Source organism: Pteropus medius, unplaced genomic scaffold, assembly GCF_902729225.1.
Source record: "Pteropus medius unplaced genomic scaffold, Ma_sr-lr_union100, whole genome shotgun sequence".
Lineage (NCBI taxonomy): Eukaryota > Metazoa > Chordata > Mammalia > Chiroptera > Pteropodidae > Pteropus > Pteropus medius.
The window spans coordinates 15,552,089-15,578,284 of NW_024354502.1; the positions used below are offsets into that span (position 1 = coordinate 15,552,089).

At 35.3% G+C, this 26,196-nt stretch overlaps 2 pseudogenes; one reads left to right on the forward strand and one right to left on the reverse strand.

The window, feature by feature from the left end:
* The first annotated feature begins 1,461 nt into the window (after window positions 1–1,461).
* Window positions 1,462–1,955, forward strand: LOC120595580 (ferritin light chain-like; annotated as a pseudogene).
* A 2,967-nt stretch (window positions 1,956–4,922) lies between these two features.
* On the reverse strand, window positions 4,923–5,041 carry LOC120595913 (uncharacterized; annotated as a pseudogene).
* Between the last annotated feature and the right edge of the window lie 21,155 nt (window positions 5,042–26,196).

Here is a 26,196-nt window from a genome sequence, read left to right on the forward strand (position 1 = left end):
CTTATTGCCATCACTAATGGAAAAAGGGAACAGAATATGACCAGGAGAAGCAGTCACCATTGTGGAAGTTGTCATGGGAGACAGTTCTTGCTCACTTTGGTGGAATGTGATGTTGTCGACCACTCTGTGCTTGTGGTTCTCAAAGTGTGGCGTGCCCCCCTCTGCCTCCCACTGCCCTTTTCCCAAACCAGCAGCATCAGCTTCACCCAGGGCACTTGGCAGAAATGCAAATCCATAATGCCCTGCGTGGATCCCAGCAATCTGTTTTAACAAGCCCTCCAAGTGATTCTGTAGGGTGCTCAAGTTTGACATCTAAGTCACTGGCAAGGAGATTAATTTACCTGATATACTGAAAGAAAAAAAAATGGGAAGAAAAAAACCACACGCTGTTGTTCCCTTCTTCCGATAGAGTGAGCTTCAAGCAGAGAGCAGGGCTTCTCAGCTGTTGCTCCAAGCACAGGCTCTTCCTGCCCATCTGGGGATTTTGATTCTAGAGTTCGGTATCACAAGTGCCTGTAGGTAGAAGCCACGTCCTCCAACCTGGCTCTCTTAGTAACAAAGCAAATGGCTTTTATCAACTCTAGTCCCTGCTTACTTTTCAATTGATCCAGAATCCAGGCAGGGAAGAAGGATCGTGTTTAGTGGATCCCCTATTCATTCTAATTCTTTGCTTGAAGACCCTAATGAAGTTCAAGATCTAGCAGAGGAGATGGATTTACAAGGAAGTTTAAAAGCAGTGCAAATCTCAGTCTTAACTACCATCTCTAAAGAACTGTCTCTTTCGGGAGTGATGAAAATTTTCTAAAATTGTGTTGGTGGTGCTTGCACAATTGTGTGCTAAAAATTACTGAATTGTACATTTTAAATGAGTGAATTATAGCACATGTGAAATATCTCAATTAAGCAGTTATTAAAAACAATCTCATATGATAAAGACTAGAGTAACATAGATACAAGAAATTTCAATATTTTCACTCAGATATTGGTAGATTTGTCTCCATGACTTTTGATAACTTAGAGAACCCAAAAGGAATTTTAAAGTCATAAAAATCTTTTTGAAAAACTCAATCTTTTCCTTGATTTCCTTATTTCAATGGTGTATATGATGAACTACACTAAATCTTGCTCTATTTCTGGAAAGATTTTATTTCTAAATTCCAAACTATTTTCATATCCAGGAAAGAGATTCTTCAAAAATTGATATCTCACTGAGGATGGAAGGCTTGGTGACAAGTTTTAAAACCTGCTAAAGAAATGGAGGCAGCTGCCTGGCCGTCGCGCGGATCTGTCTCTTACTTCGAGTGATCGCACGGACCAGACCCAGGGACGCCCCTTCTTCCAGCTCCCCACCACTCTCCGTCCTCCTGTCCAGTCGCAACCTCCGTATTCATCTCAGCCATCCTCTGCCTCAGAGACCAGCCAACACCATATTTGAGCTTAGCTCCTTATTGCGGACCAACCATGAGCTCCCAGATTCGCCAGAATTATTCCACCGAGGTGGAGGCCGCAGTCAACAGCCCGGTCAACCTGCATCTACACCTACCTCTCTCTGGGTTTCCACTCCCACAGTGACAAGGTGACTCTGGAGGCCGTGGGCCAGTTCTCCCCTGAGTTGGCAGAGACGAAGCACGTTGGCGTCCAGTGTTTCTGGAAGATGCAAAACCAACGCAGGCCGCACCCTTTCCGGATGAGCAGAAGCCGTGGCGGGATAAGTGCGGTAAAGCCCCGGACGCCACGGAAGCCACTGTGGTCCCGGAGAAGAACCTGAACCCGGCCCTTTGGGATCTGCATGCCCTGGGTTCTGCCAGCACAGGCCCCGAGTCTGTGCCTTCTTGGAGAGTCACTTCCGGGATGAGCAGGTGAAACTCACCAAGAAGATGGGCGACCACCTGACAGCAGCCGGCTGGCCCCCAGGGGGCGCTGCGCGCAGAGCTCTGGGAAAGACTCGCTATTAACAAGGGTTAACATTTATTTTTTTATTATCCTTGCTTTACAGGTGAGGAAACTGAGGCATGGAGACATTAAGCCCAAGGTCACTCTGTGAGTGACAAAGCTAGTTGTGAACAGTTTGTATTCAGAGGCCCGAGTGCATAACCATCACACTTTGCAGCCTCCAGTGAGTAAATATTTACAGGAATCAGCCCTCCCCATTGCCAAGGCACGTTCCCTGTGCCAGTGGGCAAATAACAGCACTGATGCGTCTGCTAAAATGGAAAAAATCAAAAACAAGAAAATAAGGTTATGACAAAGCACTGGACTCCAGCAGGTGCAGATTCTAGCTACTTGATATGAGCATCGTTCCTAACCTGTGAACCCACAGGCGCACCGTCCACTACAAGATCCAGTGAGGAGTAATAATGATAATTTGGGTGCAAGTGGGTATTATCCCGTGGAGATATGTTTGATTGGCAACTAATGAATTCAAAGCGCACATTTTGCCAACCATCCAGGTCCTCTTATTTACATACAATACTTTACGGCAGAGATTCAAAGTGTTTTACAAAATGTTTTCTTATTACTCATAACCCAACTGTTATGAAGTTGGGTCAAATATCTGCAAAATTTGCAGTTTGTGGAAACAGGTGAAGTTTGTGGAAACAGTACTGAGAGGGACAAATAAGTACAAACAAGAAATCATTCTTATTTTGGTGTTTTCACGTGCATAGATGGTATTATTCGTGTTAGTACTCTAATTTTCATTACGTAGTTAATTAATTCGGCAGTATTTACTATTGCTCTCCTAAAGGTCTGATATTATTTGGGCTCTAGAGATAGAGCCAGCATGAATGAGACAGAGTCACAGGGGAATTTACCTTTTAGGAGAAGTGCGGGGGAGAGAAAGACAATAAACAAGTAAAATAAACAAAGGAATTAGAGAAAGCCTGTTAGTGGTGAGTGCTAGTGAGTTACCTGAAGGGATTTGGTTTAGAATGGGATTAAAACCAGCCCTCAGGGTTCTTTTTGCTGCTCCTGAAAGATAATTCCATCACTTGTAAACTATTGATCTTGCTACAAAAATGTCAGCTGTGTTGTAATAAAGAATCTTGAATTCAGGGAGTTGTTTTTGTCTTGTGACGGTTTCACAGGAGTTTGAAAAAGAGAAATGTAATGACAGATACAACATTCCTCAGTCTACAGTTAGGTCGAACTCACAAGAACCTCACTGTAGCAAACAGATAACTAAATTCATTTGCAAAAGACAATTCGGTAAAATATTCAGCATCATGTGTTACATCAATTTAATGTTAAATTTTATAGGAATTGTATCTTTGTATCCATCTTGGGTTTTTTTTTCCAGTTTTATTGAGAAATAATTGACATACATCACTGTATAAGTTTAAGGCATAGAGCATGATGGTTTGATTTACATATATTGTGGCATGATTACCACAATAGATTCTGCCAATATCTATCTCCTCATACAGATACAATAAAAAGAAAGCAAAAAAAGAAAAAAAATTTCCTTATGATAAGAACTCTTAACAATTTTCCTGTATGTCAGACAATAGCATTAACTATAGTTATCATCTTGTACATTACATTTCTAGTACTTATTTATCTTATAACTGGAAGTTTTGACCTTTAACCACCTTCCTCCAATTTCCTCTCTTCCAACCCCCCACCTCTGGTAACCACAAATCTGATCTCTTTTTCTACTAGTTTGGTGTGGGGATGGGGGTTGTTTTTGTTTTAGATTCCACTTATAAGTGAGAACATACACTATGTCTTTGTCTGACTTATTTTACTTAGTATAAAGCCTTCAGGATCCATCCATGTTGTTGCAAATAACAGAATTTACTCATTTTTTATGACTGTATAATATTCCATATATACACATACCACTTCTTCTTTATTCATTCACTCATCGATAGACACTTAGGTTGGACACAATGTCTTGGCTATTGTAAATAATGCTGCTATGAACATGGGGCAGCAGATACCTTTTTGAATTAGTGTTTTCATTTTCTTTGGATATATTCCCAGAAATGAAATTGTTGGATCATATGGTAATTCTATTTTTAATTTGTCGAGGATCTTCCACACTGTTTTCCAAATGGTCGTATCAATTTTTACAATCCCGCCAACAGTGCACAAGCATTTCTCCACATCCACTCTAGCATTTGTTATCTCTTGTCTTTTTGATGACGGCCATTCTAACAGGTGTGAGGTGATATCTTGTGGTTTTAATTTGCATTTGCCTTTTGGCTAGTGATGTTGAGCAACTTTTTATATACCTCTTGGCCTTTCATATCTCTTCTTTGGAGAAATGTTTATTCAGCTCCTTTGCCAACCTTTTTATTGGGCTATTTGTTGTTTTTGCTATTGTATGTGTTCTTAATATATTTTGATTATTAACCCCTTATCAGATATATGGTTTGTAAATACTTTTTCCCATTTTGTATGTTCTCTTTTCACTTTGTTGATGGTTTCATTCATTGTGCAGAAGCTTTTTGTTTGATGTAGTCCCACTTGTTTATTTTTTATTTTATTGTCTGTTCTTTAGGCGTCACATTCAAAAATTCATTATCAAGACTCATGTCATGGAACTTTATTCCTATGTTTTGTTCTAGGAGTTTTATAGTTTCAGGTCTTACATTTAAGTCTTTAATCCATTTGAACTAATTTTTGTAAGTGGTGTAAGATGGTTTGATTTATATATATTGTGACAAGAGGTATATGAGTCCGGTTTCATTCTTTTACATATGAATATACAATTATCCCAGCACCATTTATTGAAGAGACTGTCTTTTCTTCTTTTCTTTCTTTTCTTTTCTTTTTCTTTTTTTCTTTTCTTTTTTCTTCCTTTTTTCTTTTCTTTCTTTTCTTTTTTTTTTTTTTTTTTTAAGGCAAGGCAACCCTTGGTTGACCTCACAGATTGCAAGAAACTTATCAGCTTACAATCCCTTAATTTTTATTTTTTACGCCTACAGCACCTGGTCTTCCTTGGTGGTCTCCCATCCAAGTACTAACCAGGCTCGACCCCGCTTAGCTTCTGAGATCAGATGGGATCGGGCTTATTCAGGGTGGCATGGCTGTAGACTGTTCTTTTTCCATTGGGTATTCTTGGCTCCTTTGTCAAATATTAGACGACCATATGTGCTTGGGTTTATTTCTGAGCTCTCAATTCTGTTGCATTGGTCTATTTGTTTTTATGACAGGACCATACTGTTTTGATGACTATAGTTTTACAGTAATAGCTTGAAATCAAGAGGTTTGATACCTCATGTTTTATTCTTCTCAATATTTTTTTGGCTATTTGAAGTCTTGTGGTTCCATATAAATTTTAGAAGTACTTTTTCTACTTCTATAAAAAATGCTATTAAAATCTTGATAGGGATTTCATTGACTCTAAAGATGGCTTTTGGCAGTATTGACATTTTAACAATATTAATTCTTTTAATCCATGAATACAGAAAACCTTTGCATTTATTTGTGTCTTATTCGATTTCTTTAACTAATACCTTGTAGTTTTCAAAGTAGAGATTTTTCACTTCCTTAGACTTATTCCTAAGTATTTTATTGTTTTTGATACTGTTGTAAATGGGATTGATTTTTTTTCAGAAAATTTGTTGTTAGTGTGAAGAAATGCTGCTGCTTTTTGCATATTAATTTTGTATCCTGAAACTTTGCTAAATTCATTGATTATATCTAATAGTGTTTTGGTTGAGTCTTTAGGATTTTCTATATATAAAATTATATTATCTGCAAAGAGAGACAATTTTACTTTTTCGTTCCCAATTCTGATATATTTTATTTCTTTTTGTTGCCTGATTACTCTAGCTAGGACTTCCGGTACTATGTTTAATATGAGTGGTAAGAGTGGGCACCCTTGTCTTGTTCCTAATCATAGGGGAAAAGCTTGAAAGCTTTCACCATTGAGTGTGTCATTAGCTGTGGGTGTGTCATATATGGCTTTTATTATGTTAAGATATGTTCCTTCTATGCCTAATTTCTTTAATTATTATTATTTATTATTATTTATGCCTATAGCACCTGGTCTTCCTAGGTGGCCTCCCATCCAAGTACTAACCAGACCCGGCCCTGCTTAGGTTCCGAGATCAGACATCAGGCTTGTTCAGGGTAGCATGGTCGTAGACCATGGACCGTGGGTCCACTGGGGAGGGAACTCAGGACCTTTTGCGTGTAAAGCATACGTGCTAATCACTACACAATGGAACCATGTCCTTCTATGCCTAATTTGTTAAGAGGTTTTATCATGAATGGATGTTGAATTTTGTCAAATGCTTTTTCTGCATTTAATGAGATGACTATATGATTCTTTTCTTTCATTCTATTAGTGTGATGTATCACATTGATTGATTTCCCTATGTAGAACCACCCTTGCATCCCAAGGATCAATCCCAAATGATCCTTTCGGTGTGCTGCTAAATTCGGTTTGCTAGTATTTTATTGAAAATTTTTTCATCTATAATCATCAGGGATATTGGCCCGTATCTTAGAAAGATGACGCTTTCTTGAATCCATCATACAGATTTACTTTTATTTGAGAAGAAGTATAACCTCCTTACTTTTTATGTGTTCTTTTCTGTCTTTCTTTCTATTGCTATTTTTTAATGTCAAAGTCATCGAGTCAAGTGTATGAATATTCAAATCCCACTGAATTAAATGTAAAAGTTTTCAGACTACTGATTTCAAGAAACGGGATGTTCAAAATACAAATTACAGGTTTTATAGGTTGAATTACATGAAAGTCAAAAACTATTAAATGCTAAAACTTTTATAAAGTTCAACATTAATCAGACAATCCAAGATAAGTTTTCAATTTTACTCAATTTTTACTTATACAGACACATTTGAAATTAACCAAGAAAAGTAAATTGAAATCTCTGTATTTTGATCTTAGAGTAAAGATGCATGGGCTTCTCCCTCCACCGCAGTGTAGAAAGAAAGTATAGCATATTCCTAGGGATCCCAAGGGTGAAAAACAGACAACAGATGATTACTAAGTCATTTCACATATTTGATTTTCCATTTCTGATTACCTCAGTTTTGTTTCTAAAGAGCTAACACTAAACTTTGCAAACAATGAGTGATTCACATATATCCACTTGGTCGATCTTAAGGAAGTCTTCTTTTTTGTTTATGCATTAACAACTTATCTGTGTTCTCTGCCTTGGGAAAATGCTATTGGATACTGTGTGTGTAATAGGGGTTGTGATAACTAAGGTATATCCAGTATGACAGATTCAACTTAAAGTTTGCTTAGGTCATATAACCAGTATCATTGGTAAGCTGGGAACTGAATTTCATGATGGTGCTTTGACAATATCTGAAGGAAGACTCCACCTCTGAGTGGAGAACTCTGGCTGGTTTGTCCCTGTCTCCCCTAGTACAATCCTTTGAACACAATGGGTAGTCAGTATTCATTACATTTAACTAAATATTAGAAATAATTTGTAGAGCAACTAAAGACAAGGCAGCACTCAATAAAAAAGACTGATTAGCATGCAATTATTGAAAGAGTAAAGTGACTATAGAAAAAAATTAGTATTGTTTGAAATATAAAAATTGTCTTTTCTAGAAAATTGTATAAAAACTATTCAATTTGGGTTTTATCAGGTTATTGTATTCCTAAAGTATATTGGCATCTTAGGTTGTCTGAAGATTTCTGAAATAACTAGTAACTTGAAACCTCACCAAAGGCACGCAGAATGCAAAGCTGTGAACAAAGCTGGTATTTAACAATTCTCAGTGTTGTCACTGTGCACCAAACAAGCACTTCTAAATTTGGTTACAGTTGCTTTTTAGTTCTGCCTGTTGTTGGCATAACATATGTGAACTTAATCTTTCTTGGCAATTCTCTTTGCAGTTAAGTAGTCTTGGCGTTTACTCATTCTCCCTTTTCTCGTAGTTTTAACTATGTACTGAAATGTACTAAAATAAAATGTAAGCACAGTCTTTAATTAATTATGCTTACAGCTAGCATCTGGAAAGTGTAATAGAACATCTGCTTTGCATATAGCCACATAGGATTATTAAAATAATCCTTAGGTATCTTAAATCTTTTTACATTGTAAGTATCATGTGTTAGCCACACTGAATACAAATGATTTGAAAAGAAATTAAGTGAAATGGCTGCAGTTCAGTACTTTAAAAGAAACAATCAGGCATAAGATTAAGTTTTATTTTTTATTTTTTCCCCAATTTTAAGGAAATTTATTCTTTTCTTGGTTTGCCTTGGATAGGGTGGGAAGCGTGTAAGTGTTGGGGAGGGGAAGTGGAGAGTGTTAAACGGATACAGATAATCTGCTGAGTAAATACTATATGATATACATTTTTATGGGCACAAAATGAAGATGAAGGGGGCATTATCATCTAGTTGAGAACAATTTCTAAGCCTTGAATTACATTTGAGAACCTCTCTGATCCCAGAGTTTATTTAGTAGTGTACAATAATTAAACATGTTGTATGACAATATCTGTTTCACGAATGTGTATTTCTGCCTTACATGGTCTTCTCACTCTTATTTGACACATGCCTTTAAAATGTGCAGTTCCAATTTTATCATTATGCAATTTCCTAATTTTATTTTGGGATCATAACTATTAGGGATACAAAGAATAAATATTCTTGTTTTTCCTCCCAAGTCATAGTATTTACTAGAAACTTTTAGAAACTTTTATTTTACTGCATGGTATACACACATGGTCACACATTTGCATATATATGTATATTTATATACATATTCATATATTATATATATTTATATACATATTTATATATATTTATATGTAAACATCTTACCGTATATTTATTATAAAAAATCACATCTGTACATACATATCTATCTATCTATCTATCTATCTATCTATCTATCTATCTTTATGTTAACTTTATCTTTATTATGAAAAATCACAAAGAATTAAAATATTCCCTGGATGATCTTTTAGAATGGTTGGTCTTTTAGAATCATGCAAAGTTAATAGTGTAGTAATTATATTTTATTAATATAAAAAGTCCACATGGATTTAGTGTGAATTTCTAGTAGCTAAAATTAAAGAGCTAATTAAGACATTTACTTCACACCTTTAGTTCATTCTGTTTTATGGATGTAAGCTCATTCTTAACTATGTTCAGCAGCTTTACAAAATATAGATTACTCAGTATAAACTCATTTGTACTAAATAATTTGAGCAGATGGTATATATATATATATATATATATATATATATATATATATATATATCAGTGCAAGACTATCATCATCCTGTAAGAAGGAGATCAAATTTTAGAGAACAGAGACTGTAAATGACTGTGACAAATAACAGTCATAATAATTTGAATAACAGCTGATATGTACTTCACTCCTATAATGTGCCAGGCACTCTAAGTGCTTCATTGCTGTTTCATGTCACAATCCTGAGTCAAGTACAGTTACTATCTCCACTTTATAGGTGAAAAACCAAGGTTTAATGAGGTTAAGTCAATTGCTTATGATGATACGCTCATATACTGCTCCAATATTATAATAAAGAGACATGACTGGGAGTTATTTTATTGAATGTTTCAAAATTCACACCCTCTTAAATAGCTGGCAAAAGGATAAAAAATTAGAAATGTCAGCATGCAATTTAATTTTATTTCTATTAAAAAATTTAATATACATAGAGCCTAGAACAGAAGTTAGAATAGAAGTCAAAGAATATGTAAAAGCAATCCTACATGATCTGAGACATTAGATGCAAATTCTAACCCCTAGGCATTTGCAAAGTGTCTTGTTTTTTCCTCACTTAAAATTTGTTCTGACATTAGCCAACTTAGTTCACAAAATCATATGTCTTCTATAGATTTAAAATAAGAGAGAAAGAAAGAAAGAAAGAAAGAAAGGATGAAGGAAGGGGAATGAAGGAAGGAATAGCTGAAGGAAGGAAGGAAGGGCTGAAGGAATGAAGGAAGGAAGAAAGAAAAAGAAAGAAAGAAAGAAAGAAAGAAAGAAAGAAAGAAAGAAAGTTGTTGTTGAAAGAAAGAAAGAAAGAAAGAAAAGAAAGAAAGGAAGGAAGGAAGGAAGGAAGGAAGGAAGAAAGAAAGAAAGAAAGAAAGAAAAAAAGAAAAAGAAAGAAAGGTATACAGAAGTAGAATGCCTTTTGATCTCATGCTTTTTAAAACAAGAAGAACCCAATGTGATGTATATTTTGGCATATTTTGGTTTTGTCACACAGAAGATAAAAAACCATTTGGCTAAAATTACATTCCAGTTTTTGAAGATAAATGTTTCAGTGAACTTAGAATTACTTCCAACAGTTATCTTGCCCAGTTAAACATGTAAACTGATTTCTGATTCGCAGTTAATACTTTCCTGGCTTCCATCTTATTAGGAGGAAGGAAATCCTGAGATTGGAAGAGAGAATGAGCTGGGCCACAAGAAACATCATGGGCTCCTTCAGTATTAATGAGCACTTGCATTCAGTGACACTTAACAGGGACCCCAAATAACAGTGGTTTATGCAAGATAGACACTTATGTTCCTCTCACCTAATAGTATGAAGGTAAGTAGATAGGACTGGCATGGCTGCTCAGCTCCAGAACTGGACCCAGGAGCCTTCTGTCTTGTTGCTCCAACGTCCATAGCGTAGATGCTGGTGCCCTTATCTTCACGGTCCAAGATGGCACCCTATCACATCTACATTTCAGGAAGCAGGATGAGGAAAGTGGGAGAAAGGTCATATCCCTTTTCTTTCAGCACATATCCTAGAAGTTGGACATAACCCTTTCTCTTATACTCTTTTGACCTGAATTTAATCATGCAGCTACACTTAAGTAAGAGAAAAACAGAGAAATAATTGCTATTTCAGGTAAACACATGGCTAGCTAAAATTTGAAAGTTCTTTTGTAGTAAAAAATAGGAAAATAGACATATTCTGGGTGCTTTTACATATATTAGCTCATCAAGTTCATTGCTGTCACTATACAGAGTCTATATTGATTACCTTTCAAAAAATTACAATAAATAAAATATATTGATATCAAGATGACGATGACATTTTTTTTTATTTTCCTCTCCTTATACTGTCATTATGAATTTATTATTTTATCAATTAACAGAATTTTAAATACTAGCATGTTGGACAGTCTGGTTTTATTTTTTCTGGTTTTCATGTTTCTCTCTGCTTCTAGTTCTCTTAGAACATCCTAAAATGCAAATCTCCAATTGAAAGTTTTTGATAGATAGTTTTCCATTATCTAAAGGATAAAACTATCGATATGGCTTATAATATCCTCTGCAATCTGATTCCTACTTTCCTGTCCAACCTTATCTTTCTCCCTGAGAGCTTTTCTTCCCCACACCTCAGCATACACCTCAGACAAATCTGAGTTCTTTGTAGTTCTGAGAACAAGCCATGCTATTTTACACCTTTATTTTTTTTACCTGCAATGATCCATCCACCTGCCATCTTTACCTGACTGCAAAGACAGAATTGAAAACATACAATTTGGTGGGATACACTTGGTTCAAGTTGATTTTTTGGTGGAAATGCATTTGAAACATCATTTTTGCCACTAAATTTTCATTTATTAGAAATCTTAGTATCTTGCAAAGTAATTTTGCAATCTACTATGTTTTTAAGTATTTTTGGTTGTGCTTTTAAAATTTTTTTCAGCCTTGTTTTCTTTGCTTAAAAAATTTGAATTTATTTCTTGAATGAAATATAAGATGTAAAAATATAACATACACCTTGGCCCTTGTAATACAAAGATGGGGGGGTGATGCTCAACCATGTAACCTCTAATTTTTTTTAACACTAGGACCTTAGGACATGTTATTTATTCTCTTGAAATACTATCCTCCCCCTCACTGTCTTTCCCCGCCATGTTCAGTTGTACTTTCAGTCTCAGCTTCAAAATTAATGCTCTTAAGTGGTTTCCCTTGACAGTCTCAAGTTAAATTTGGCTTTGTGTATATATATTTTTAATAGATGGTATTTTTCTTTATAACATTCATCACAATTTACAATGTTATATTTGAAAGTGTGTACAGTATAGTAGTAGTAAAGAAAACAAGCTCCGGAGCCAGAGTGCATGGGTTCAAATCCCAGCTCTGCCATTTATAGATGGGCTATTCATTTCTTTGTGCCTTAGTTTCTTCATGAATAAAATGGAGCTAAAAGTAGTAATGACCTCATGGGCATTAATAGGATTCAGTGAGAGAATATACTTAAGTATTTCTCATATTGTTCTGGCACATCAAATTTTTATCTATATTTGAGGTTAATTATGGGATTTTTATTTTTCTTATCATCTATAACCTATATGGGGGTAATGACAGTGCTTGTTTGTGAACCACCGTCCCCCCGCGGGTAATAGGCACGCCAAAATAATTTGCTGAATGAATGTATAAATGAATGAACTAATAGTATGGTAATTTAAAAGTGTTTAATATATTTGACTACATAAATATTTTTATTATTTTAATTCAGCCTCAAAATCAGTGATTTTTATTGTCTGATGTCATGCTTAAAGAAACTTTATGAAACTATGAAAATAAATTTACTTGGAAATTACGCATTAAAAATCATAAAAATGTTAATAGTTACCTTTCTGATGTAATTAGAAAAATAGCTATTTGTGTTGAATTTTAGACTATATTTTCCCTATACTTTTTAGTTTAAAGGTTTAGGCCCAAAAACATTTTGCTCATTTAGTTTTTCCTTTATAATGCATACCTTGAAATAATCTTATAGAACACTTGGAATTTCGTTTTCTGGTTTCTACAAAAAAAGTACTTTGACAAGAATCTTATTTCGTTGAAATGGTGGCTATGACATGGATTTGATGTTTAAAACTCCAATATTGAATTTGTCACAGAAAAGGCATATATATTTTAACAACGTTAAGTTAATTGAGCTCATTTTGACATAGTCACTCTTACAGCTGTTGTGTCAGTTTTTTTTTTTTATCATAAAAAATGCAATGGGAATTTACACTTAAAAGAGTAAAAGGTGCCTATTCCTAAAGTGAAAAAAATTTTTTTTTTTTAATTCTCACATTAAAGGAAAATGAAGGTAGCATTTTACTGAGGCTTCTCTCTTTCACTGCTCAATCCAAATGGAAACAATGAAGTCCTGGATGACTATGCAGAGCCATGTGCCAGTTTTTAATGAATGCTCAACTTACATTCTCATTCTATTGTTCTTCTAAGTAGTTATTTTCACATTAAGTTAAGCTTTATTTTTCTGTATGATATATATCACTTTTAAAATAAACCACACGAAATTTGAAGCAGTATCACTTGGACAATTTACATTACATCACAAACTGAATTTTATGCCAAATCTGATCTATACAAGCTGCAACTATGTTCAGCCAGTATTTGGTCTAGTTTGAATTTAATACCCAATTGGCCTAAATCTGACAGTCTTAATTTTATTAATTCAAGAAAGTTTGTTATGTTCTACATATGGGCCAGAAATAATTGTGGTTCACCGAGAAGACTGAAGGGAAGATTGCTGAATAAACTTTTATTAAGTATTGAAATAGAGGGCCACAGTGAAAGGAACTGAGGTACTAATGTTACAGATTTTGTACTGTTTCATCTAGTGAAACATTTTTATACTCTTTACAAGTTATTATTGTTTAAGCAGCAGGACATAATTATAAGAAAGTGTGCTGTGTTCATTCGTATTTAACAGTGGGGGAAAAAATCCATGGATTGGTTTGAGTTATCTGAATATCTTACATGAGGCAATGTCCAAATTAATTACGTCTGGCTGGACTATCAAATTGATTTTCATTTTATGGATCTTGCCTAGCTTTGCCTTGATTGATGCTGTCTTTAGTCAGCTTGAGCTGCCATAACAAAACACCATGGACTGGGTATCTTAAACGACAGACATTTATTTTCTCAGTTCTGGAGGCTGGAAGTCCAAAATCAAGGTGCTGGTGGGATCGATTTCCTTTGAAACCTCTTACCCTGGCTTACAGGTGGCTCTCCTGTCTAGCTGTCTCTTCACATGATTGTCCCTCTGTGAATGCATGGTGTCTCTGTGTGTCCACATTTCCTCAAATAAGAACACCAGCCAGATTGGATTAAGGATCATTTGAACTTAATCACTGTTTTGGAAGCCTTATATTTAGATTCCGTCACATTGTGAGATACTGGGAGTTAGGGCTTCAAATTATGAATATTGGGGGAACACAATTCAGCCCATAACACCAGAGATGTTTATTTCGTAATGCTGACATTTTGAATCTCTAGTGATAAAAGCTACAATGTAAAATAGCTATTAGAAATATAATCACTAGCATACTCGTAGCATGGTAAGCTATAAGAGCACTTTTACCTTCCAAAAGCTGCTTTTTCTGCATTGTATGTTTGAAGTTAGATTAAAGATGCTGTAACTAGGTACAATTATTTGTCAAGGTAAAAAATGGAACTAAATTGCATAAGGCCAAATATCTCTTTGTAATCTTTTAATGATTCCCTTTACTTTAACTTCAGCTAGTCTGTAGGAGTTCAAGGGGTGGAGTCCATGTTTGTCTGTATTTCTAGCACTAGCACAATGCCAGACACAGAGCCAGTAATTAATCAATATTTATTGAATGAGGAAAGTAATAATTTGTCTAGTAATATGTGATTATAAATAAGAAAACAAGGATAGAATCTTCTTTGAAGTGGCCATTAAACTATTACAGATATAATCTACTGGAGAAAGTTTTTTTAAAGCTAATCCATATGTTAACGTTTAAGTGATATCACCTGATATAAAGTTTAAATCTATAGAAATTAAAATAATTTTAGATACATTTATTTTAATCCTTTAAATAACACCTCTAAAATTGTTCTCACCAATGACTTGAACAACTGTGGGCTTTTTCTGAGTGGAAAATCAGTGTTCCAGCTTGTTATAGAAATACAGATGTAACTGTGGGTGATGACATGAGCAGTTTTATGGAATATATTAAGATACGGTTACCTTTTGACAGGGAAGTTAAGAAATAGCAATGGATTAGTCAGGTGTGGGAATAATACATGCTCAGAGAACACAAAAGTCTCAGCCATTTTATGACCACTCAAATCCAGTAAAGGTATCCTGGATGCAGCCTTCAGGAAGAAATCTAGAGTGTGTACGTGACAAAGAAAACTAATTTTTAGCTGACGTGACAAAGAAAACTAATTTTTAGCTGTAGAAATTATAGGGTAGACAGAATGGAGCCGAGAGAATGAAACCCGAAGAACAAGATGTTGACATGTATTTCTAGCATGCTCTAGGGAAAAGAGACGGTCCTCCTGGCAACCATATCCCCATCACAGAGGTGGTACACAAGGTCAGGAAGGATACTGTCCGTAGTGTTTGCTAGGGCTGCCATTGCAAAACATCACAAACTGAATGGCTTAAACAACAAATTCGTTTCTCAACGTTTTGGAACCTGAAAGTCCAAGATCAAGGTGTCAGAAGTTGGATTTCTCCCCAGGCCTCTTTCCTTGGCTTGCAGATGGCTGTTTTTTTTGTTTTTTGTTTTTTTTTAAATAAATTTATTTATTTAAATTAGTTTCAAGTATACAGTACATACATTGGTTAGACATCTATAATGTTCATAAACAGATGGCTGCTTTTTGCTGTGTCCTCATATGGTCTTCTCTCTGTGCACGTGCTTCAATGGTGTTTCTCCTTGTGTCCAAATTTCCTCTTCTTTTTAAGGACACAAGTCAGGTTGGATTAGGGTCCACCCTAATGGCCTCACTCTAACTTAATAACCTCTTTAGAGGTCCTATCTCCAAATGTAGTTATGGTCTGCGGCACTGAGGAGTAAGGCTTCAACATTTAAATTTGGGGTAGACACAATTCAGCCCATAAACCTGTTTGATTTCCTGCTTACAAACGATTTCCTCTTTATAAATAGACTGTTCACATATATTTTCTTATTGGGATAAGCTGGGATGGTCAAATTTCCTTAAAGCCATATTCCTGAAAATCCATTTTCTCACTGACACTATGATATTCCACAGATACTTCCAGCTCAACATGTCCTCACCTTGAATCATGAACGGCTCCCCAAAACTTGTACGTCCTTCTTTGTTTTCTGTCTTTGTTATCGATGCCACTATCTATTCATTGAAGCCTGGAACTTATCTTACTGAGTGTTTTTTCTTCATCATCTCCTTTCTTTTCATAAATTTGGTTGACTCTGACTCTATAATCTCTTTCACTTCTCTTCTCCTGCCCATTATCATTTCCTTGCTTTGGTTAGGACTCATTCTATCTTCCTCCATTCCTACAATAACCTCCCTACTATTTCCAACCCACTCATCCTCTACACATGGCTGTCAGAAATTTCCCCCTTAAATGTAAGTCTGGCCATTTTATTCTTTTGTTTAACTCATTCAGAGGCTTCAGTTGCCAAAGCTGAGCCTTATAAAAAAGGCTCACAGGGCTTCTGTCTGCCTCTTTGAAGTCCTCTCTATTCTCACCCCTAAATATAGCATTTACTCCAGCCAGAATATGTTCCCTGAATATGTTGTTCATTTTTCCTTCTTTTTAGCTCTGACTAGTCTTTCATCTCTTCCTAGAGTGACCTTCTCTTCTCTAGTTTTTCCTTTCCAAATCATGATAAATTGGTGAATTCCCATCCATCTGATTTTGTTCAGATGTTACCTTCCCAGGCTGCAGATGCTTTTTCCTGTCTCCCTTGGAGCCTTATACCACCTCTGTTCTGCCATTTATGAGGCTGCTGCATTATTTGCTTTTCTGTCTGTCTTCCTCACTTCCCTGAGAACCCCTCAAGGAAGAAACAGCATTCTGTAATCTGTTAATCTTTACTTCTTTAGTGAATAACAGCATTCGGTAATCTGTTAATCTTTACTTCTCTAGTGAATATAAAGGAATTAAAAATATTGTCCCTGGAGTCTGCCTAGGTTTCATTTCAGTAAAACATTTCATCTTGAGGTGTTAGTTCACCTCTTTAAAATTGCCACAAAGTAAACAATACTAGCTACCTCATTATTTGTACTAATCTCTTTATTGACGAAAGAATGAATACATTTTTTAAGAGAAAGAAATGTGTTATACTTTTTTTTTCTGAATGGTGTAACTATATTATCACCAAAAGACAACAGGAGAGAACACTCTTTAGTTGTCTGTCTTGAAAATATAAGAAACTGGAAAGGATATCTGAGGTTATATGTCAGGATTGGACACATCAGGTACACCATCTTGTCATCTTAAGGTTACACTGACTTTCCCTTAGCCCTCTTTTTAACAGAATCATATTAACCTATTGTTTAGGGCAAATGAGCAAACAGTAAGCTCCACTGCATACTAGCACGTGATTTAGTGAGGATAAGAAAACTTATTCTTAGGGAGCCAAATAATGCTATAATTTAAGTGTCTCCTATCTACCAGTATTTTATATTCTACTCTTGAAATTATTTTGAAATATCATTATGTCATTGTCATAAACATATTAATTAAGAATATATATAATCTTTGCTATCAGTTTTTTTTTTTTTGACACCAGACATTTCTATGTTTATTTTAAAGACAGTATTCAGTATATTTCATTTATCCAGTTTTTTCCTTCAAAAATGCATTTGAAAGTCTTTGGATCTCTATTAATTTCTTTAGAGAAATTATGATGGAAATACTACTCTTTGGGTTTCATAAGCAAAACATGAAGCTAATAATTAAAACATCATGAAAATGGGACATAATAGGCATTTGAAACATATTTGTCATAAGATATCATATATTATTTACCTTTTAAATATTAATGTCATAGTCCATAAATCACACAAATAAGAATAGTTTTAGATTGTTTTTGATGAAGAATAATTTCACATCACCAAAGGAAATCAACTGAATTCTTATATCAGTAGTTGAATTTAGATCTCAGAAAATTGTTCATTCTGTTCTTTGAGTTCATGTTACAGATCATAAATCAAATTTTCTTTAATCCTTTAAGTGTCAAACAATTATGTGAAAATAAGCCAAATACTTTCCTCTTTTATATAATGGGATGTGACTTCAGATAAACATTGAAGAACATAGATAGGAAAGAATGTTTCATTAAAGGAAATACAAAATGGGTTGAATGTAACATTTTCATAAATTTATTTATGCTCAGAAAGCAGAACACAGCCAATGAGCAAAACATAAAACTTCATGAGTAATAGCAAACATATTGCTCAAAAAAATAAAAAATAAAATAAACAAACACCAAGGCATGCCCTTTTCCTATCTTAATAAAAATTCAGCATTAAAAATAGCACAACAAAAATAATCACTCAGAAACATAAGTGTATTTTTTAAAAAATAAAAAAACAATGGATTCTCTGTTTGTATATGTGTTTCTTAGGCAATCTTATATAAAAAGAGCCATCATTGACATAAGGATGATAAAATAACTTCATATCTAAATTTTTATTTTAAAATTTAAAATTATATATTTTAAATGACTTATCCATGTCCATGAGTCTGGATTAAAATCTAGAGTTTAACATTATGTTAAATTAAATACTTAAGCATGCTTTCGGATAATCTGAATGTTGATTTATAAATGCAAAAGCATACTCGCACACATGCATAATTATGCTCTCAGATTTGGCATTTTTTGTATAGTTGGATTAACAAATTTTTGGAAGGAAGATAGTAACTTCAGACCATTATCAAAATTCTATTACATGCTTCACTGTAAGAAATTGAGATGTTAAAAATACTTATGCTTTTGATTTTATCTCATTAAAATAATGCACCAGTAAGAAAGATACAAATAAACCGAGAAAAGCCTTGGCACTCTTTTTTCCCTCCAATCTAAGAATAGAAAGGAGACAGGCCAGTGGTGGAATATACTATGCAGTGAAACATAAATCTTGCCAATATTTCCTAACCAAAGTTCTTTGAGGGGGTAAGTACGCATTTGGACTAGAGAAATCTGTGTTCCTAACTTATTTAGACTTTTACAAGGGTTTTGACAAAGTTCCACACCAAAGATTGATAAAAACAAAACAAAATCAGGTTGCCATTCTATTTAAGGAAATATTTGCTTTAAATGTACAACTGGCTAAAAGACATGAATAAACGTCAGAGATAATGGGAAAAGCCTGTATGTAAACATGTGTCTCATATGACTCTTATGGAGTATAATAACTGATACGTAAAATTTTGGAAAATAACTTAGTAAATAAGAGTAGAATTTGGAATCCAAGGCACATGAAGGTAAATTTCAGGGAACTTACTAAAAACACAAAGAAAACAAAAACACATCAAAAATACCTGTAAGTGGGGAGGCATCACAAAATACCTATATTTTAAGTTTGACCCATATTCTAAATATTTATAGCTTATAAAATGTCATAGTGAAAGTCCCTTCTCACCAATTTCTCACTCTGCAGCCAGCTACATTTATTTTCTTCTTTTTTTGTATCTATCACAACTCGGAAGCACTTAGGACATTTTACTCAAAGTCTCTGTTTACATTTCTGTTTCCCACAAGAAGGTGAGCTCTTGGAAGAATGGGATAGTGTATGAGTCACCTCACCTCTCCAGCGCCTTGAACAGTCTGCATGACATAATAAGAGCACACGTATACAACAAATTTTATTAAATGGATCAAAAGAGGAGTAAATCTATTCTATAGCTTGCTTCACATTGTACAACACAGAAAGCAACATCTTTTTTTTTTTTTATGATGGAAAGTACATTTTCTAATGACTTAATTTATAAAACAAACTGGCTATTTCTTTCTTTTTCTTTTTTTTAATTTTATGTTTCAGGAGTAGCAACTCTTCTGTTAATTTCAAAAGTTTTTGGAGGTCTAGTCTTCGATCAAGCCCTATATGAAGAGTTTTGAAGGGGACAAAGAAAGAGCCCTCTCTTGTTTATTTTTGTTCTGGTAGCTGGTCAGAAGTGGGAAGGGGAGGCAAATCTGAAGGCAGAAGAGAGAAGCCCTGTGGCCTCACCTTTTCTTCTCCATGGTCTACTGCAAAAGGGAAGAGGAAGGAAGGAAACTGCAAAGGTGTCATGAAATCTATGGACACTCAATTTGATTTTTTTTAGCTACTCACAAACTTAACATGAATAATAACCTAAAGTTAAACTTGAAACTGAGAAGGTGAATATCACTTAGAAACATAATATGAAATGATTACTTTTGTCTATTTTAAAAACTTTGCTGACTGTAAACTCTCAGAGCAAAATGTTGTTTGCCTCACTTGACATTTTATCTCTAGGTCCTAGCATTGGGCTCAGCATGTTAGCTGGTACTCACTGTATACTCACTGAATGACTGAATAAATAAATACAACTTCTTAGAAATGAGGAAAAAAACATATTATATAGGCAATTCCTAATAAATTGTGAACAAACTGAACTGCCTGAAATTTTTTGAGGAATGATTAAGGGATAGCAGAAAAAAAGTTAATAAATAAAATTACGGTTTTTTTCCCCCAAGTATTATTTGCAAGATAGTTATTTGGGACTCAGACTTTCCCATAGTCACATGTTATACACAAAGATTGGCAAGCATCCCAAATCTTATTTTAGCAATAACGGAACAGGTTAGAATTCATTGATCACATCTAACAACATTTTTTAAGGCAATGCAAGTGTCAACTTGAAAGGCACTGGCCATGATTTAAGTTTCTCTTAAAGGGACATTCTTAGGAGTTTGTCTGTATAAAGACAATGATGCATGAAAAAATGTTCAGCAGCATTAGCCATTAGAGAAATGCAAACTGAAACTACAATGTATATTAAAACACACTTATCAGAATGGCTAAAATTTTAAAAAAGGTGATAACACCAAAGGCAGGTGAAGATGTGGCAAAAGTAGGTTGTCATGCATTGCTATGGTAATATAAAATGGTATAGCCATTCTGGAAAAGAGTATGGCTATGGCATTTTCCTACGTAGGCACAATCAGTTTCTATTAGCCACTGATTATGAGATGGAAGGAGAAAAAAACTGAGTTGAGTCATATGGAACCATCAAAAAAATTGATCTCTAAATGTTACTTGCTACATTATTGCAATATAAAATTTGTACTGCTAATTTGTATTCTAACTCAAGAAATTTTCAACTATTTACCCTAACGATCAAACTTTTAAGAAGAATAAATTATAGAAACCCTCGATAATAAAGAAACCCAAACCCAAACCAAACTCAATGAATAAAATTATTCATCCAACTGAGAGAATTAAGAATGTGAAGGTTATGTCAGGACTTTTCTCCATGAGGCATTTATAGCAGTTTTAAGAGCAAAGGAGGAATTCATTTAATAGAGTTAGACCCTAACCTGTTGGAACTGCTACCTTATATAGCTTATGACCCAGGAGGAACACTTCATGAGTATTTTATATTCTTTTGCTCACTATAACATCTGTAAGGTGCTGACAAGATAAAATGTTCTGGACGTAGACCAACTATTGAAAAGAAATCTTGTGTATTTATTTCATGATGAGAGAGTGTTCTGGTAGAAAAAGAACAATACTTAGGTGCATCAGAGTAGAATATTCAAAGAAGTGAGCCTGTTATTTTAGCATTTCGTAATATATTACAAAATATATTTTGGATTTTGTAATATATTGTTGAGCTTGACTTATTTAAGTAGTATAATTCTAAACTACAGTTACTAAGCTGATTCCATGTGGAAAAGTTTTGATGTTATTTGGCCAAACATAACTCTTCCACGGTGGTCCGTATCCAGATACTAAACGGGTCCTTGGAGTTCAGAAAGCACAGAGGCTGCTCCAATCATTGGGTCAGAGTAGCAAGTGATATTAGCATGGAATTTGCATAAAACGCTCAATCCTTGGACAGGTTATGTAAAGTTTCTGTGTCTCGGCTTCCTCATGGTACAGTGGGAATTAGTGTATACACTTCTAGGATTGTTATAAAGCCTAAATGAAGTAAGCCTATGATGCACTTCAAGTAGTGCCTAGTGCATGTTAAATGTTCTGTGAAAGTTGCTATAGACACACAAGCTTGTAGCATACAGTAGTGTAGTGCTTGCTATTTAATGAATGTGTGGTCCATGGAACAGCAGCATTGACATCACTTGAAAACCTGTTAGAGATGCAAAACCTCTGCTCCCACCCCAGATCCGCTGGATCTTAATCTGCATTTTAATAAGATCCTTCGGAATCTCGATAAACAGTATCCTGTTAAGAAATGCTGACTGGGGTAGAGGACTCATATTGAGGTGTTTCTCCAGCTTCTATAGAGCGCTGCCTGCCTTAATCCTCGCAGCTTTCTAGAAGCTGGCCCAGCTCCCTGGTCATAGTTGAGTGGCCTAGATGTGGACACCTGCCCTGGTTCTACTGAAAAAAAAAAAAAATCTCTTTCAAGGATTTCAACTGAGCAAGACACAGAGACTAGATAGTAGATACTGAATCATGTTAAGGCAGGGCCTGAGAGCAGATCTGCCAACATCAGCAGCTGAAATAACGAGGGTCGCCTCAGTCCCTGCTCACATCCTCCGTTGTCCTGCAGAGCTTGCTGGTTTGTGTGTCAGCACGGGCAGCAGAAAATGTGCTCTCACGTACTTGGTTCTTGTTCCCAAATCACCTTAGTGCTCCTGGGTCCTTAGAAAAATTTTCCCACCTATCCCCAGGGCATTGAGGGAAATCTTCCCAAAGGGCCTTGAGATATCAAAATAGAACTACTTACCTTGCATTTGTATCGCTAAGAGGGGTCCACCCAAAGTTCTGGAAGAGTCGTTTTGAAGCCCACTGTACAGAGAAGTGGCTAATAGTCTCTGTTCTCTCTCACTAGCAAATCTTGACTCGCTGAAAATAACTCAGATTTTTGAGGATTCCAATGTATAGGTCTCTCATTTCCATTGGAAGAAATGAAATAAGACAATGAATGAACTAAATACTAGAGACTGAGTGAAGAAATAACTTTGATCCAAACAGGTGCCAATTATTTGCTCCAAAGCTTCAGGCATACATGTAGAAAAATTTATTATTTTGCAATATACAGGGGATAATAGTTTCGCTCAGGAGTTTTTGTTTCACTCTAGTTTAACAGGTGTAGCCCATCAGACATCAGAAACTTCCTAATGATAACATTACACACATTTGAACTGGGCCTTTTGGAGAAACAATTGACTTAATAAGCTCAGTAGCTGCTCTGGTTGGGGGATTTCTGAGCCCAGGGGAAAGATGGTGCTAGAAAATGCCTGGGACAGACAAGGTTCTCCGTGGCTAAGTTCTGCTTGCTACCTTTAGAGGAGAATCTGTAGATCTCGCTCTTTATTGAATGTTATATTTAATCAGCATTTTTCTAAGGTCTAGAGTTTCCATGAGTCAGATTCACAGGCTCTAGTAAGTGCATGTTCTGAATCATGTTCCTCTTCCTACGCATGCTCTCAATCATATGCATAAAACTTGCTACAAATATCCAGCTTAATTCTCAAGCATTTCAGTATCATAAATGGTTTGCATAGCCCCGTGGGTCATCAACTCTTTAAATTTATTGAAAGCCTGAGCGCATTTAATAATTGTTGGACATTCCAAAGCCAAAGCTAGTCATGATTGGTTATTTACTTCTCTTTTTCTCTACAGCAAGGGAGAAAGCCAAATTCCCATAACTGTCCCAACTCTCCCAAATGAGGAGAGAGAGAGAGAGAGAGAGAGAGAAAGAGAGAGAGAGAGAGAGAGAGAGAAACTTGCCAAAGTAGATTGTGTGCAGCTCTCCCTGCTTCAGAGCTGCCAGTTTTACTAAGTACAGAATCAGAACTAATACATCATCTTTGAACTTTACATTTCTGATGTGCCCTGACATTTGGAATAGCCTAGGATCCAGAGGGATAAGGAAGCAGTAGATTCTCCTTCATTAAAGATTTATGCTTAGTTTCAATCTCCTTTTGCAGTTTAGAGTAGCTTCCTGGTATCAGTCTCTCTAAGGCACAAAAGGGAGAAGCCCAGGGTGGTCTTCAGGGGGTCTGGAGGAAAGGCAGGCATACATATATTGAGACTATCCTGAAATTAAAGACTTTATAATTGTCAGGAAAAGGAGAATAGTGATTAATTTCCAAATTTTTAAAGTGGAGATCTAGGGAATCAGGTGAAATTTTGAGTGATCAAAAGGAAAGAAATGCTTAAAGGTATGAGGACACATACAGGAGAACACCTATATTTTCCAGTTCTCATTTCCAGCAAGTTCTCCTCCCAGTAAGCTTCTGCTTAATTCTTAAGTTGAACTATCATTTGTAGCTTGTGTAACAAGGACCATAGGTTCTAATCAGAGCACCAGACATCACTGAGAATTAATAGAATTGCAGCTGTGTTTACAATGTTGCCAGCTATCGCTGGGGATCTTAAGGGGAAAGGGAGAAAAAGTATGCAATGAGCAAGAGAAACTTTGGGAACTCTCTTAAGTAGCTATAAGCTGGAAAGATATCTGAGAAGCAAGTATCTTAGTAAAACTAATCAGTTACCTAGACGGGAAGGATGAACTCAAAATATTCATCCTGTGTGTTAAAAATACTTCTAATGATCCAGGAATGACGATTATCTTTGTTTTATTAAAGAAGCTGCTATCATTCTGTTAACACCACTCTAGATTGCTTAGGCCACCCAGGAGTAAGACCTTCCAATCATTTCTTGTCTGAGGAGAACTCTCCTGAAATAAGGACAGACCTATTTTATCGGTTATCTTTCTGGGAACTAAAAAAGAAAACAAACAAACAAACATAATTTACCACATTAAGATGTTATTGCAGCAATGGTTTTGCAACAGTAAACACACCTTTAAAAATCTAAATTATTAAAATATTTGAATAGTAAATAATTAAAGCACATATATTTCTTTTCTAATGGTGGAAAATATTTCTGACATAAATATATCCTGATTGGAGTTGGCTTCTGAATTCAATTCCTGCAGGAAATATGGAAGAGAGGTGCTCAAAGTGATTTCCACATTCTTTCACTCTCTTCAATCCCTCTGACTCACCTTAACCAAAAGAAATCCAAATTTTGCACATGTGTATGACCAATCATAATGTTGATCTTGTGATGCTAAAGCTGGAGATGTCTTTAGAACAAGCTTTGGAGCTGGGCTACTTGATCTGAATCCTGCTTGATACTTAAACTGAATATATAATCTTGGGCCAATTTCCTAACTTCTGTTGCTGCCATTTTCCTCATTAGTAAAATGGAGATAAAAATAGTACCCACCTCACAGGGTTGGTTTTGAAGAGTTAATGAGAGCACTTAGAACATACTGAAACTAGCACAAGGTGGGCATGAAACTGTTAGCTCTTATTTTTAGTTAAATGTGTTATTTTACAATTGAGAAAACTGAAAGGTGAAGATCATACTAACGCTGATTTTGGAATTTGTTTTATTTTATCCCTGTACCTTGTTGATGATTTGTGGTTTGTAAAATTTCCTCTAGCTATCCTTGCCAATTCTTGTCAATTCTTGCCAATGCTCCCTTAAAAAAATGCCTATACTCAGAGCCCTGAAAATAGCGTGATTTCATAGTTTTATCTCAAACCCGTGACCATTAGAAACCTAACTATTACACGTGGTCAAAACACACCTTGCAGATTCATCACTTGGGAGTGACTAATTCAACACTACGTGTCCATTTCATAATGATACACAAAGAATGCTGCCTAAGATCGAGACTGATTTCTCTTATTTTGTTTCTCACCTTGTTCTACCAATCATACCATTCTTTTCTGAAAAAAAGTCTAATTCTGTTAAAATGATTTGAAAAGATTCTATGTTACTTTGCAAATCCTTAGGTTAGTAAAGTATAATTTATAATGTTATCATTAGTTAAGTATAGTGTTGATTTTGATTCTTATTTTGTGCTGATTTTGGATTTTTCTCTGAATTATTATCAGTTTTTTTCTCTCATTAAGTAGGTAAAAAACCTGGAAATATGATTTTTTTTTTCCTCTCACTTCTCTATCCCACAGCTCTCTAAACCATTGACTAAACTTTACAAGTGCTGGTTACTTAAGGAAATAAAAGTGTTTGCTACATACAATTCAGACACTGGAGTGAGCAGTAGGCACTTTTAATCTGAGTACAATAATTTACAATAGAGAGCACAGTTCCAAGAGCCGTACCTAAGCTCCTGAGAACCCTGGCCACGCTGTCAGACACCTATCTTTAATTGCCTCCTGCCAAATGATGACTGCGGCCTTGTCACCCTGGCCAGCCCCGTAAGTCTCATTCACACTCCTCCTAATTGGCAGCCTCCCACTCTGGGCACCTCCATGGC